Below are 16,599 nucleotides of genomic sequence, written 5' to 3'. Positions count from 1 at the left end.
CTCTCTCTCTCTCTTGTCTCTGTCTTATGTCTCTGTCTCTCTCTCTCTCTCTCTCTGTCTCTCTCTCTCTCTCTGTCTTATGTCTTATGTCTCTCTCTCTCTCTCTCTCTCTCTCTGTCTCTCTCTCTCTCTGTCTTATGTCTTATGTCTCTCTCTCTCTCTCTCTCTGTCTCTGTCTCTCTCTCTCTCTCTCTCTCTCTCTCTCTCTCTCTCTCTCTCTCTCTCTCTCTCTCTCTTGTCTCTCTCTCTCTCTCTCTCTCTCTCTCTCTCTCTCTCTCTCTCTCTCTCTCTGTCTTGTGTCTTGTGTCTCTCTCTCTCTCTCTCTGTCTCTCTCTCTCTCTCTCTCTCTCTCTCTCTCTCTCTCTGTCTCTCTCTCTGTCTTATGTCTCTGTCTCTCTCTCTCTCTCTGTCTCTCTCTCTCTCTCTCTGTCTTATGTCTCTGTCTCTCTCTCTGTCTTCTCTCTCTCTCTCTGTCTCTCTCTCTCTCTCTCTGTCTCTCTCTCTCTGTCTCTCTCTCTCTGTCTCTCTCTCTCTCTCTCCCTCTCTCTCTCTCTCTGGCCCCTCCCCCTCCAGAGAGCAAAGAGTCAGAACAGAGAGATCATCACCGTGATGATGGTGGAAAGAAAGAGAAGCGCTGTGTGGAGTTTATTCACTCCAGCTGATACGGACACTGCCACATGTGATGTGTGCAAAAAAGTAATTTGCCACTATGGTAACACCACCAATTTGCATAAACACGTTAAAGCAGTTCACCCGAGAGAAGAGGAGGAGGGGGGAGAACCCCAAACCAGACCCCCAACACAGAGACAGAGGTCTCTGGCAGTCATCAGTATCCAGGTACTCTCCAGCATTAAGCCGTGTAGTTCCCAGTGATCAGAGAGCACTACTATCAGAAACTCAGACAGTCGAAAACAATCTTTATTGTTTCACTGGAACTCAAAAATATACACTATTTTTATACCGTTACATTGATTTATATTGTTCTAGTTAGTAAATACAAACATTTAGATTTGCCTAAAATCTTTGTCCTGTGTTTTATCATAATCATAATCAGCTAACTAAAGGCAAAATCACAAAATTATTAATGATCGTGACGTTACAAGTAAAAAGTATTGGTATCGGTATCGGCGATACTAGCCCTGTATTTACTTGGTATCGGATCGATACCAAAATTCCCAGTATCGCCCACCCCTACAAGTAACCATGGAGATGTATTCTTTGCTGTTAGCCTGCTCCAGAGCATTGGGTTGATGTATTCTTTGGTATTCTTTGTATACAAATACAGTCGGTATATGTATTATTATATATTGTATATATGTAACAGCCTCTTGCAGGTTACATTAAAAAACACAATTTGAGTTCTAATGAATTTTGGTAGCTGTAATGTGTACACATTTGTCTCACTGATTGTGTCTTTAATGAAATGTTCTTCTTCTTTAGTAATGTTGAAATGATCTCCTCCATACTCCTAGTTGCGTAGCAGCAGAAGAAACAAGATGCCAGAGCACTGTGCAGCTGCTCAAATCAGCCGACCATCACAACCAGGGCTCGGGGGATTACTTTTCACAAGTAAGATTTAACATGAGCGTACTATTGGTTGTATTTTGTGACTAGAATATTACCAGAGAGCTGACAAGGATCTTTGATATTACTGTACTGAAATCGCAGCCAGATAGATAGGCGGTGTTTACTGCACCGGCCGGTGTTCACCCGGCTATGAACTGGGTCACCCTAGACCACGGGTCTCAAACTCAAGGCCCGCGGGCCAAATCCGGCCCCTCGCAGATTTTGATCCGGCCCACATATCAATTTAGGTTCACAATAGACTTTAGTCCACATAGTTTTTGTAGTTTTTTTCAATGTATTTTTCCAACTTTTTTGTCATTTTTTCCATGTTTTTTAGCTCGTTTTACGATGTTTTTTAGCTCGTTTTACGATGTTTTTTCCCCAATGTTTTTGTTGCTTTTTTTCAACTTTTTTTGTCTTTTTTTTTTCTTTGATGGCTAAGTTACTTTTTTGCTGACTTTTTTGGGCATTTATGTCGACCAGGCTGTAAGTGAGAAGATTATATGAGACATGCAATAATACAATGAAAGATGCTTGACTTTTACGATGAAGTAATAGCATGTGAATAACCTAAACATGTCTGGCCCTGGATGTGATCCTTGTTGTGCAGCGTGGCCCTTCGTGACCCCTGCCCTACACTTATCAAGTTGTTTAGTTTAGCCTATCTCAATAATAGACTTAGATTAGGTTGCATTCTTTTATAATGTTGGCGGTGATTAGAGTGATAGTGATAGGTAGATGAACAGCCCAAACTATTTGTGTCACACTCATAGTTTGTTTATTTCTATTTGTTTGGCACGAATACGTGTCGTAGGGTAGGCCTATAATTTATTCATTCATAATGATAGGCTTCAAACGTCATATTGACAACGGTTGAGTGCATGATATTGCAGGGGTCAACTTCAATCACCTCTTTTGAGTTTGCTGCTGAGGCGATTTTAAAGGCTAAAACTGCATGGGGCAGAAATCAGACAGGGGGGAAGGACTCCAGATCAAAGGACCTGGACCCCGATAACCAGAGGAGGCTGAAGGAGCAGCACAGCAGCATTTCTGAAATAAAGGTTAGTTTATTACCAGAGGAGCAATTAAGACTTCAGATACCCTTATACTTCAGATAATTTAATAACAAAGGCTGGGTCTTCTTGCTCCTCTACAACCACCACCACCCACATCCAAACTTGGACGAGGCAACATTGTTTCCTAAAACCCACAAGACTGACTGAACTCTTACCAATCTTCTATACAGACAATTCTAGATGAAAATATAACGTCATGCAGCACTGGCACTGTTATGCTTTTTTTTAAATTCAAATATATATATATTTTCTAACCAAAAAGTGTATTTAACTGAACAACTGACACACAACAAAGGAGAGGCAAACATATTTATATAAAAAATGTGAAATTGAAAACTATTTACAATAATGGCTCTATATACAATATAAAATGTACAAATCACACCAAGCGGTGCAGCCTGAAGCCAGTGTAGTGGGCCCTGGGTCAGGAAATGTGTCCCTGGTTCTCCACACACAGCAGCTGGGTATTGCCACTCTATTCCCCACACCCAGGCGCCAATACTGCCACAAGACAAACTGTCTATAGGCTGCATGTCTAAATTGTCTCTGCTCAAGTCCTGGCTCCGGGTTGTCTTCAAGTGCAAAGATATCGTTCCATGCAGCACAGGCCAGCCACAACACACCCTCATCCAAAGGGTAGTACTGCATGTAGACCATCTGGCTAATGCAGTTTGACAGGGATTGGTGACAGCATACTCTTTCTATGTATGTGTTCATCAAGTGCTCCAGTGGAGAGCAGCTAGGTCTGGGTCAGGGTGTGGGGGTACTTCCAGCAATGACATGACGTCAAACATAATTCCTAGTGTCCTGTTCAGAATTTCCTCCAGTAAATTGTCTTTCTGCCCAGGCTCGAGAGAATGAAGTTTTTCCTACAAAAAAAATCATATGTTTTATTGGATATGTATCAGAGGCAAAATTGAGGGTATCTGAAGTCTTAATTGCTAGTCTGGTAATAAACTAACCTTTATTTCAGCCTCCTCTGGTTATCAGGGTCCAGGTCCTAGGATCTGGTGTCCTTCCCTCCTTTCTGATTACTGCCCAGTTGGAGTTGGCCTTTAGAGTAACAAAGAGCGTTGATTAGCCCATCTCCTCTGATGGGGAAAGGGGAGGAAGAAGGAAATTAAAACACATTTCTGATTGGCTGACATATACCATCTGTTGGACAGGTTTTGATTTATTTTAGACTTGGACTGAAGCTATAAGGGTGTGCCGTTGTCCTCGAATCAGACCCACACAGACACCCGGACTGAAGAGAAGAGAAGAGAAGAGAAGAGAAGAGAAGAGAAGAGAAGAGCAGCTTCATCTCTGCCAGTGTTTCCTCGACACACAAAGGTTTAAAGAGTCTGTAGGTCGACCTGAAGAGTTCAGCAGGTGAGAATCCTAGCAGAGGAATCTGTAAATGTCTGAAAATCAGCTCAACAAACTGTTATCTATCATGGATAGGTTGTCCATTTTATTAGGGTTATCCATCCATCTATCTGTCTCTCTGTCTGTCTGTCTATCTATCTATCTATCTATCTATCTATCTATCTATCTATCTATCTATCTATCTATCTATCTATCTATCTACTGTATATCAAAATACTGAGTGAAGTTTAGAAAGAATGAAGAACACAAAGTCTGGTGACGTCATTCACATGTATATTACAGTTTTTTCCAACTGCTTACAGACGTTTTCAAAACTATGTCTCCTTTTTTCAAAACTCTACACCCAATTCCCAAAACTGCACACACACAAAATTTAAAATGTCTCACATCTCCTTCAAAATGAAACACTGCATTCTAAATACCATAACCACATCTCAAAATGAAGCATTTGCATCAAATGGCAAACACTTTTTTCATAATAGTAATTTTTTGGATATACCATGTACACACTGCTGTTCTAAATCTACTAAAGCTCTTTTGTCTTTCATAGCATAGCAAGTCACTTCCTGTTAGATTTTTGTGTCTTAGATAGAGAATTGTGTTTAATGTTTTGAAAAAAGTGTTGTATGCAATTAAAAACTGAGTGAATGGCTGAGAAATAGCTTCAGGTTTTGGAGATTTGCTGGGTAGTTTTGCACTTTGAGTGAGAGGTTTAAAAAATCGTGTGAGATGAAAAGATTTTGTGTGTAACAGTTGGAAAAAACTGTAAGTACCCATGTGGATTTACTGATCCAGCAGAGAGGAGGGTTTGTTTATGCCAGCAGCAGTTCACAAGAATTTCTCCAAATTGAAAGACTCTAAAAGTTAAAACAGTCAGACTACACACAAGAGCTTTCGTTACAGCCTGTTTGTGAAAACAAATCTCTATTTACAGAGTAGCTCTGTGGTTGTTAAAACAGCGCTGTGTAGAAACTGCCTCATGCAGACAGAGCAGATTGAAATATGGCTTTCTTCATGTTTATGGCCGTTAAGCTGATGAGAGACATTGGGCTAACACCACTACTCTAAATATCAGTGGTGAAGTTTACTGCTAATGTGCTTTTTCACAAAGTAGCTTTGGAGACACGGTTTCTCTGATGTGGTGACGACTGGGAATCTCTCGGCTCCAGTACACTGAGAAGACGTGGAAACCCAGTATTATTAATGACTAACAAAGGCTGGTTGTCAAGTCCAATCATGCATTGGGCAAGAGCCTAGTTATGTTTTTACAGCCAAAAATCTCAAAAAGGCTGGCATTGCTCCTCTTCCATCGCCTATACCTGCTTGACAGAGAAGTTATTGTCACGATGCTATGAGGTGGTATCGGGTGTGGTAGTATCAGAGTAATTTTATGACTACAAGTACGAGTACATGCACGTGGCATCAGACCGATACCCAATACGGGAATCGGACCGATACTGGCATCGGTATCGGTGCATACCTAGACTAAACTGGACTCAGAGTTTGATTATATCAATAATTTTTTCCTCCAGTGAACTATGGCACAGTTTGTTGAAGACTCCAGCCTGGAGGACTGGAAGGTCATTGGCTCTGTGAGTTTTGGACAAATCTACAAAGCCATCATCAGTGGGGCTTTGATGTGGCCATTAAACTGCTTCTTCAGGGCGAGGGGTAAGTGCTTACAAAGGGTTTCCTGTTTATAACTACAGATAGTTTTGTGAATTACTCATAATACAAACAAAAACACACAGGACCCAGAAGTCTTTGCTGCGTGAGATCACGATGATGCTTCAAGCCTCCAGCCCGCATGTTATGGCCAAACACCCTCCTCCTCTGGCGGGTCAACGCAGCTTGGTCTGGTCATGGAGCTCATGGAGAGAGGATCATTGGCCTCCCTACAGGTAACCAGGGGTGGAACAACTACTCATATCTTTTACTTAGAGTAGCAATACTTTGCTACAAGTAAAAGTCTTGCATTAACAATAAAAAAGCATAGAATAAATAAATAATATATAATACATTTGTTATCCGAGTTCTACTGTTTAATGTTTAAATAGTCATTTTTAAAGAAAAGAAGAAGAACATTAATATAACAGCATATTCCAAACCTTTGAATGGTAGTGTAGGCTGTATGTGTAACTTACTATCTCCACTATTTGTGGATCTGAAACTCTGGAAACAATCTTACAGGAAGCATTGAGGGGAACTCCACCCTGGCCACTGGTTTTCAGACTGGCTCACCAAGTGGCTCTGGGTATAACCTACCTCCACAGTCTGCCCCGTCCCATGCTCCACCAGGACCTAAATCCCCAAAATGTTCTGCTGGACGACTTTCTCAATGCCAAGGTGAGTCCCGGGCTTTGAGGGGAGGCCAGGCGTCATGTTTACTTTATACTACAATACATTATATTATAATAGTTTGCACACTCTAGAGAGACTAAATGGAGCCTGAAAACACATATTGTAAACCCAAAAGATACAGATATGTAAGGGTTTCCCTTACATGTTGCAACTTGATAATATACGGTAGGAAATAGTTTTACTGTTTTTCAAAAGCCAAACTCCAGGCCTTAACATTGTACAGTTTGACGCATTATCAATCTATGCCCCTCTTCATGATTTTGGTTCCAGAACATCCCGTTCTCATTCCTGACTTTTAAGATAGGGACGCTTGTCGCGGCTGTGGCTCAGTGTTAGAGTGGTCGCCTGACAATCGGAAGGTTGGTAGTTTGATCCCTGGCCCTTCAGTCCCATGTCGAAGTGTCCTTGGGCAAGACACTGAACCCCGAATTGCCCCCGATGCTGCTCCATCAGAGTGTAAATCTGTGGGAATGTTTATCTGATGAGCAGGTAGCACCTTGTACAGCAGCCTCGACCACAGTGTCTGAATGTGTGTGAATGGTTCCTGTACTATATAAAAGCACTTTGAGTAGTCGTTAAGACTAGAAAAGCGCTATATAAAAAATATTTTTATTAATATATTTTAAAATGCTAACTTAGCATTAAAAGTGTCATACTTTACCAAATAACTCTTAATTACAACAATCATGAACAATCATAAAGACTCCTTAATGTTCATGACTGGTTTCATGTCAGTCTTCTGCACACCCCTTCAAATAAAGTGTTACCAAATAAAGAACCAATTCTAACTCCTTCCTCTCTTTGCTAATTCTCTCTGCAGCTTACAGATTTTGGCTGTGCCCAGATTTCCTGCAGCGTCAGAAAAGTTTCCAACAACGATGAACCACTAGGAGGGATGATTCAATACATGCCACCAGAGGCTTTTGAAAGCACATCGTACACACCTACCAGAGCCTTTGATGTCTACAGGTACAAGAGCATCGAACCAATTCAATTCAATTTTATTTATAGTATCAAATCATAACAAAAGTTATCTCAGGACACTTTACAGATAGAGTAGGTCTAGACCACACTCCATAATTTACAAAGACCCAAAAAATTCCAGTAATTCCACAAGAGCAAACATTTAGTGCGACAGCAGCGACGAAAAACTCCCTCTCAGGAAGAAACCTGGGAGAGACCCAGGCTCTTGGTAGGTGGTGTCTGACGGTGCCGGTTGGGGGTGTGATGAACAGTGGCAATAACAGTCACAATAAAGATAATGGATAAGTGACTAGAAATAGTAGTTGTAGTAGTTCATGGCATAGCAGGGCACTGCAGGGCGTAGCAGGACGTAGCAGGATGTAGCAGGGCACGGAGCAGGATCACAGCGACGGCTGCAACCATGATTTAGGTGCCACCCTTATCCAAGGAAAACTTCTGGGCGAAAAAACATAAGGACTCTGGGGAATAAGCTCCCCAGACCTAAGTTAGTAACAAGCATTTCTGTGTATTATTATCTTCAGATAATGAGTTTCGGAGGTGTTTAGGGCCCAGCACAATTACTTCAGTTTTGTTTAACATCAGAAAATTGTAGGTCATCCATGACTTTATATCTTTGATGCATGCTTGAAGTTTAGCTAACTGACTGGTAAGCACTTGAACCAGCACTTGAATAAAAGTGTTTCATTTATCATATAATAAATAACTGGAGATGGGGTCACTCCAGCTGTCATGCTAACACATGTTCAGTATTGACAGGAAGTCAAAATATCAGTCGCTTAGTCCTTTAACAGGAGAGGCAATTGTTTTCATGTAGGAGGGATACTAATATGACTACATGCACAGATTTCCTTATTGTCATTGAATATCCTCATTCTCACATGAGCATTAATTTACAGATGACAACAAACCCTAGCCAGCAATCAACCAGGGTGTGATTGTTATGATGATTAATAATCCTGACACGAAACTCTCTCTTTCTCTGTCTTTCAGTTATGGGATACTCCTTTGGTCCATTGTCACAGGGAAACAACCATATGGAAGTAAGTGACTGTTGTGTATTTAGCAGTCTCTCCAGGATGCACACGCAGGGTCTGAAATGTTTTGCACGGTCTTTCGCTTTACGTTTTGTTGGTAAATGTGAGATGTTACACAAGTCACACACGTCTCTTCTTCATATCAGAAACAAGGAAATGAATTTGGCGACATACGTGTGTTATGTCAACCCGTTCTTATTCCAGCTTGGTCAGTGGCTCTCAGCGTCACATACGGACGCAATGTCTGGCACGAGGGACTGCTGTGATTGGTTCAAGTCGCAGAAAACTCCAGTTATTGGTCAAATTTGCGATAAGTAGCGGTGATTGGTCAAAATTGTGAGTCGCACCGAATTCACTGTGATCAGTTGAATTTACGTGAATTGTTGCGATCACGACATAATGAAATCCTGGAGGGACTGATTTTGCCTCTCTCACTATCAATGCTCAGAACATATTCTACCTTTATCTTAGAGTTTTCTCATTTGAGTGTTTTGTTTGCATACTTCCACTTGGTGCAAGAACGGCAGGACTCTGTAAGTGTAGATGGCGCTGCCTGACGGCAAACGTCACTGTGGTGCTGCTAGTAATATGTGAAATAAATCATTACAGTGCTTTACTTTTCGTATATGTACAAACAGTTCTTTAGGACAGCATGTCATTTGCACCTGCTACTCAATGCTAAGGCCTGATCTAAACACAATTCTTTTACGTAATCACAGTTTCTTTGTTTAACCGCAATTAATTGCTGACATAAGCTAAGGTCCTAAGGTCTATGACTTGTTGATGGTAATTATCAATTTTATGTTGATTTAAGAACAAAATACTATGTTTTTATTATTATAAAGAGGCGGGGCTTACTTTATAGACTCGTTACTCGTGTTATTACATTATCTGGGTCACATGACATTGATGTAACTAAAGATGTATCATGGGATTCATTTGTTCGAAAAGTGATACATAAATAAATACATTTGACTAAAAGATTATTTTATTAATCGTTATTATTTTAGACAATTAATTGTACAGTCAAATTTGTAATTGTTACAGCTCTACTCAATGACCAGTAGAACAGCAGGTGGCAGAGTTGTCCCATTTAGCAGGATTTAGCCAGACCGTCTATTCAGGTATTACCAAGGTCTCATTTAACCTCAAGGCCACTCTGACAGCCTTTTTAATTCTTCCTCCAATGTAGATGCACAGCCCTACACAGTGATGAGTCGCGTCCTGCTGGAAGACCGCCCACAGCAGGATGATATCAAGGGCGATGCTGCCGGGTTGACAGAGTTGACAGAACTGATGAAGAGATGCTGGGATCATAAACCTGAACGAAGGCCCAGAGCCCTTGGTGAGGAAACTACTTAATTTACCTCTGAAACTCTGAATTAACACGGAAAAATTGCTTGTGATGCCGGGCTCTAACATTATATTCTTTACTCTATGGTGTGTACAACAGAGTGTACAACTGAGACAGAACAACTGTTCAAGATGCACAAACATGAACTCAATGACGCTGTCCATGAAGTGCTGAAGAAGGTGGTAAGGAACAAATTTCTTCATAAACACTCAAGTCACACTGAGACACTATAACATTTTTACACAATGCAGCAAATCATTGTTTTTATCATTGTGTAAATGGCTCTTTCTCTTTCCAGGACCAAAAGGCGGTGGCCCCTCTCAGGTATGAACATACAACAAGAGCTCAAACTCTGCAGGTGCCTCTAATTTCTTGTCCTTCAGCTGAAGAACTTCTTATTTCTGTTCAGAGGAGAGAGTAGGGCTGAGTTAGGAAACACATACAGAAGTTTAGAATAGAATTTTAGTCCTGTTAGCAGCATGGCTCTGGGGATAGTTATGTTGGTCCACCGCTTTGTTCCAGTCTGAAATACCTCCACAACTACTAAATGTGTTGAGATAATATCTTGTTCTGACATTTATTCCCCAGAGGATTCATCGATAGTGATCCTCTGAGTGTTCCTCTGGCATCACCAGCAGCTTTACACTTTTAGCTTTAAAGGCACACTATGCAAGATGTGTACCTTAATATAACAGATTCAAAGTCAATTTGATGGTAAACAAACTCGTAGTAGGGCGAGTCATTTTAGTCTCTTTTTAGTAATGCAATTCTATTCAATACAATGTCAGGAGAGATGCAGCCTCTGGAAAATCTAGCTGTTGTAAATATTAAGTAGCATAAATCGGGAGGCATGTTAATGCCAATACCATTTGTTTAAATGTATGTATTGGTCTAGAACAGTGTTTCTCAACGGGGGTGGTACCACCCCCCAGGGGGCATTCAGAAGATAACAGGGGGCGCTGGAAGCAATGTTTTGGAAAGGGGGGCATTTGTTTGAAAGTTTGTTACATAACATACATTAACACAACCTTTCCTACTGCACCTGAAGGCAGCTTCATTTCACAGAGGCAGTGATGTTACTGTTTACTGTACAGGATTCTCACTCTTCAAAACGCAGCGTGATGTGGGGTTGTGTTTCTAAAAAACGTTTTTTTCTGCTATTTACTCGCAAGACAGGCGATAGCAAACCTAGACTCTTCTAACCAAGACTCTTCTAACCTAGACTCTTCTAAGCATCAACAAAGGGCTCTCACTAACTTTCAAAGGTTGGAAACTTATTTCCTTCTGCTTTTACCCCACAATATTTCATCATAATTTCCGTTCTCTCCATCAGATTCCTGTGAACTCACACTGGACACAAACACAGTGGACAGAGAACTCAAACTGTCTGACAACAACAGGACGGTGACACATGTAGAGGAGTATCAGCCGTATCCTGTTCATCCAGAGAAGTTTGACTCCTGGCCTCAGCTGCTGTGTAGAGATGGTCTAACTGGTCGCTGTTACTGGGAGGTTGAGAGGAGAGGAGGGGTTGTTATATCAGTGAGTTACAGAGGAATCAGGAGGAGAGGAGACAGTGATGACTCTTGGTTTGGATGTAATGATCAGTCCTGGAGACTGTGGTGCTCTGATGATGGTAACTCTGTCTGGCACAATAACAGACCAACAGTCCTCCCTCTCTCTTCCTCCTCTGTCTCTGGTAGAGTAGCAGTGTATGTGGACTGTCCTGCTGGCTCTCTGTCCTTCTACACAGTCTCCTCTGACTCACTGTTCCACCTCTACACCTTCAACACCACATTCACTCAACCTCTTTACCCTGGGTTTGGGCTTGAGTTCTCTGGTTCCTCAGTGTCTCTGTGTTCTCTATAGGAAGAAACAACTTCCTGACCTGTGGTTTAAACATTGGTGGAGGACGAGGCTTCCCTTTGGTTGACATTTAGCTCACTGATTGTCTTTAATGTCAGAAATGTTCTTCTTCTTCTTTAGTAATGTTGAAGTTATCTCGTCAGTGATGAAAACTAGTTGTGTATAAACTGTGTTGACTTTGATTTTCACTTTAATCGTGTTTTATTGGAGCTGCTTCAGCTGTTAGTAATTTATTTCCATAAAGTTTTAAAGATAAAAAAAGACTTTCAACATGTTTTAAAAAATGTAAATCTGTTTCAGTTTGAAAATCAAACAATAAAGATGTTTCCTTCACAATTAAGATATTTCCTTCATTAGAACATGTTTTATTATTCTTCTGTATATAATCCAATGGATCTTATTTCCATAAACAGAATATGTGTTTGGTATAAAACCGTCTGTAGTCTCACATGTATCCTTCTGCTAACTTCACTGTGATAACAAATTAATTATCTGGTTAAAGAATGATTACAAAGATGGTCGTTCTGGGTTTAAAATACATTTCACATTTAGTTTTCAACAGACATTAACTCTCTCATGATTTCCACAGAGGAGTCTTAATTAGCTTTCTATCAACTCATTTGGTGATGGCTTGAATGTAACAATTATTATAGTTAAACATTCTAAAATAGATACGCACTAAAGCTTTAGGGCATAGGTCACTAACAGGCGGACCGCGGTCCAGATCTGGACCTTGAAGTCGTCCCATACGGACCCGGACCAAAACAAAAGATTATGAATTAAAACCTGACGGGGCGCTTCTATTTTAATATGCGCAGCTTTTGTAGTCTTTACGGTAGTGGTTTAGCGGATGAGGAAACGCACAGACCAATTGCATGTGAGTTAAGCCATCCCAAGTGATACCACTCAGCCAATGAAGTCTTTGCATTCTGGGCGGTAAACATTGGGACTCTACAGTGCAGACAGATGAGAGAGTTAGAGGCAAGTTACACAGGAAATGGAAGTTGGATTAAAAAGATAGCGATACATGTAGAAAACAAAGGGAGCGAAAACAGACAAATGAGACGGAGAAAGGGAGAGATACAGACGAGTGTGCCGGAGAAAGTTGAGGAAAATACGAGTGAGACGGAGAAAGGGAGCGAAACAGACGACTGAGACGGAGAAAGGGAGAGATAGCCTACATACGAGTGCGCCGGAGTGAGTTGAGGAAAAGACGAGTGAGACGGAGAAAGGGAGCAAAACAGACGAGTGAGACGGAGAAAGGAAGCGAAACAGACGACTGAGACGGAGAAAGGGAGAGATAGCCTACATACGAGTGCGCCGGAGTGAGTTGAGGAAAAGACGAGTGAGACGGAGAAAGGGAGCAAAACAGACGAGTGAGACGGAGAAAGGAAGCGAAACAGACGAGTGAGGCAGAAAAAGGGTAACAGTTAGAGAAAAATAAGGAACAAATGGCACTCTCCAAAAAAAGAAAAGTGGACAGTGAAAACAGAGCATATAATCCAGAATGGACAGACTCATTTCTTTTCATACTTTCCAATGGCAGCACTAAACCAGTGTCTCATATGTGCAGAAACTGTGGCACTTATTAAAAGTGCCAATGTGAAACGCCATTATGAGACAAAACATAAAGGTTCTAAACAAACATACCCACTCAAATCTGAATTGAGATCACAGAAAATAAGTAGTCTCAGAGCCCAACATGACCAGTCCACCAGGATCCTGAGCCACACATTCACTGCCCAACAACGTGGTCCTCAGTGTTCCCTCAGAGTTTCTTTGGTAAAAAACAAAAAGCCATTTACAGATGGAGGGGTTGTCAAAGAATGCATGAAATGAATTTGGCGACGTACGTGTGTTATGTCAACCCGTTCGAACTCCAGCTTGGTCAGTGGCTCTCAGCGTCACATACGGACGCAACGTCTGGCACGTTGGACTACTGTGATTGGTTCAAGTCGCAGGAAACTCCGGTTATTGGTCAAAATTTGCAGTGAAGTTACGGTGATTGGTCAAAATTGGGAGTCGCACTAAGTTCAGGGTGATTGGTTTAATTTGCGTGAATTGTTGTGATTACAACAGCGCGAAATCCTGGAGGGACTGATTTAGCCTCTCTCACTATCACTGCTCAGAACATCGGCTACCTTTATCTTAGAGTTTTCTCATTTGAGTGTTTTGTTTGCATACTTACACGTGGTGCAAGAATGGCAGGACTCTGTAAGTGTAGATGCCCCTGTCCCTGTCCTTTTCACAACACACAGACACAATATACAAAAAAGCACAACAATGTCTCCACCTACTCAGAAAACTCCGAACTTTTCAGATCAGCAAGGACGTGTTAACTTTGGTTTACCGCTCCCTCATTGAATCAGTTCTCACTTTCAATGTCTCTTCCTGGTAAAACCAACTCACAAAACAAGACTCTCATGCATTGTGAATCACGCTGCCAAAATAACTGGCTCCCCCGACCCCCACCCCCCCCTATCTGAGCTGTACAGCCGCTCAGTGATCAGGAAAGCCAACCTGATCACAGAGGACCCCTCTCCCCCCCTCCATCACTCCTTCCAGCTATTGCCATCAGGCAGGCGTTTTACGGTACCACTGGATCGAAAAAACATCTACAAGAAATCCTTCATCCCCTCTGCAATAGTCATATTGAACAGAACAAAATGAACACCACAGTCAGCGGATACCTTAACACCCCCATGTCTTGTTTTGATATGTCCGTGTGAATGTCTCTTTGTGACTGGAGCCTTGTCAAAGACAATTTTCTGTAACCCTTGTGTAACAGACAATAAAGTATTATCATATCTTATCTTACAGCAAACGTCACTGTGGTGCTGCCAGTAATATGTGAAATAAATAATCACAGTGCTTTACTTTTTGTATTAACAGTTCTTTAGGCATGACAGCATGTCATTTACTACTGCTACTCAATGCTAGGCCTGATCTAAACACAATTTTTTTCAGTTTCTTTGTTTAACCTCAATTAATTGTTGACATAAGCTAAGGTCCTGAGGTCTATGACTGTTGATGATAATTGTCAATTTTATGTTAATTTAAGAACAAAATACAATGTTTTTTATCATTATAAAGAGGCGGGTTTACTTTTCAGGCTCTGTACTTGTGTTATTACATTATCTGAGTCACATGACATTGATATAACAAAAGATGTATCATGGGATTCATTTGTTCGAAAAGTGATACATAAATAAATACATTTGACTAAAAGAGAATTATTTTGTTAATCGTAATTATTTCTTAATTCCAAAGACATCAGCAGGTTCAGAAACATCGCTCTGCTGAACATAGAAGGAAAAATCTTCTTCTCAGTGCTGGCCAGAAGGATGACCACCTACCTGCTTGAGAATGGCTACATCGACACCAACTGCCAGAAGGCGGGAGTCCCAGGCTTCCCAGGGTGTGTAGAGCACTCTACAATGATCTGGGACCAGATCCAGAAGGCCAAGCGGGAGAAGACAGACCTGCACGTCGTCTGGCTCAACCTTGCTAATGCGTATGGATCAGTCCCACACCATCCGATAAACTACGCCATGGAGCTCTTCCATATGCCTTCCTGCATAAAGAACATCAGGGTTTCCCGCAGAAAATTTTTATGTTAAGGTGGTAGGGTGGGGTTTGCCATCAGACCGTGGGGGGGGGGGGGACTACAGACTCTGTACTAACCTAAATTTAACAATTATTTATTAAATAATAAATATTAAATTTAAATAATAATATATAATTAATAAATTATATCTATCTATATCTATATGGCTATCTGCCCCATTGTACCAAAATAGTTCTGTTTTTCAGTGTTCATTTTGGCGAAGATGCAGCTACTTTCTTCTGCTCCTCTGCTGTCTGCATGTTGGAGCTTCACGGGGGGAGGGTCGACACACATACAAACACTGGTGCACACACCAGACGCCAGCCACCACGTCACTTCTGTTTACCTCAGGCTACTTAATTAGCCAGTAAGTGGCCTTCCAAAAGATAGAACAATGAAATTAACTGTTAACCAATCATTAAGCATTGACTGACAAGCAGGAAATGGAGTCTCAGTTCACCATCCAGGAGACTCTGACACATTTTCCGCGGACAGCTGTAGGCTTGTACCGGGTAATGTTCTGTGCATTGTCGGACACATGCAGCCACTTTCCTGAAACCGCTTGTGAGACTGACAAGTCCACAGCAGCCCGTGGCGTTTATGTCCGAGCCTGTCTCCATCACACCCTCCTGCAGGTTGTCAACTGTGTGGTTTGGAATGAAAGGGAGAAAACAGGACAGAGTAATATGGTGGATATTGCTCATATACTGCGGCCGCCTTAACTGCAAAGTGCTGCGGGAAACCCTGAACATGGTTGCATCCAACTTCAATGACCTGCAAATGTGCTTTGCCCTCCAAGATTTCACCACCGGGTGGCAACAGTTAGAAGTAGGAATTGCCATGGGTTGTGCAATCTCTCCCATCCTGCTTGTGTCAGCCTTTGAGGTAATCCTTGTCGGAGCAAGACAGGTGTTGGGAGGGATCAAGCTACCATCTTGGCAGAGACTACCCAAGCCATCAAAATCACAGAGCCTGTCTCTCAGAAGAGGACTCAGAAACAACAGCACCATTTTCGTCATAGGGGGAGAGACGTCATAGTGGTGGTGATGGCGCAGTGGATATGACACATGCCTTTGTCGTGGGAGATCTGGGTTCAATTCCCACTGCGATACATCAACCAATGTGTCCCTGAGCAAGACACTTAACTCCTAGTTGCTCCAGAGGCGTGCGGCCTCTGACATATAGAACAACTTTAAGTCGCTTTGGATAAAAGCGTCAGCTAAATGACATGTAATGTAAAAAAAAATATCCTACTCCTCTCTGAGCAACTCATTAAAAACCTGGGGAGGCAGTACATGGCAGAGTTACGGACACACAGATGGGGAGAACTGTGATGAAACAGCTCTCAGAAAGCAAAGATCGATCAAAGCCAACTCCCAGGGA

At 41.7% G+C, this 16,599-nt stretch overlaps 1 pseudogene; it reads left to right on the top strand.

The window, feature by feature from the left end:
• Positions 1-5,548: 5,548 nt before the first annotated feature.
• On the top strand, positions 5,549-11,099 carry LOC120561800 (annotated as a pseudogene).
• The last annotated feature ends 5,500 nt before the right edge of the window (positions 11,100-16,599 follow it).

Source organism: Perca fluviatilis, chromosome 1 (genome assembly GCF_010015445.1).
Source record: "Perca fluviatilis chromosome 1, GENO_Pfluv_1.0, whole genome shotgun sequence".
Lineage (NCBI taxonomy): Eukaryota > Metazoa > Chordata > Actinopteri > Perciformes > Percidae > Perca > Perca fluviatilis.
This window is presented reverse-complemented; position numbering and strand designations above follow the sequence as displayed.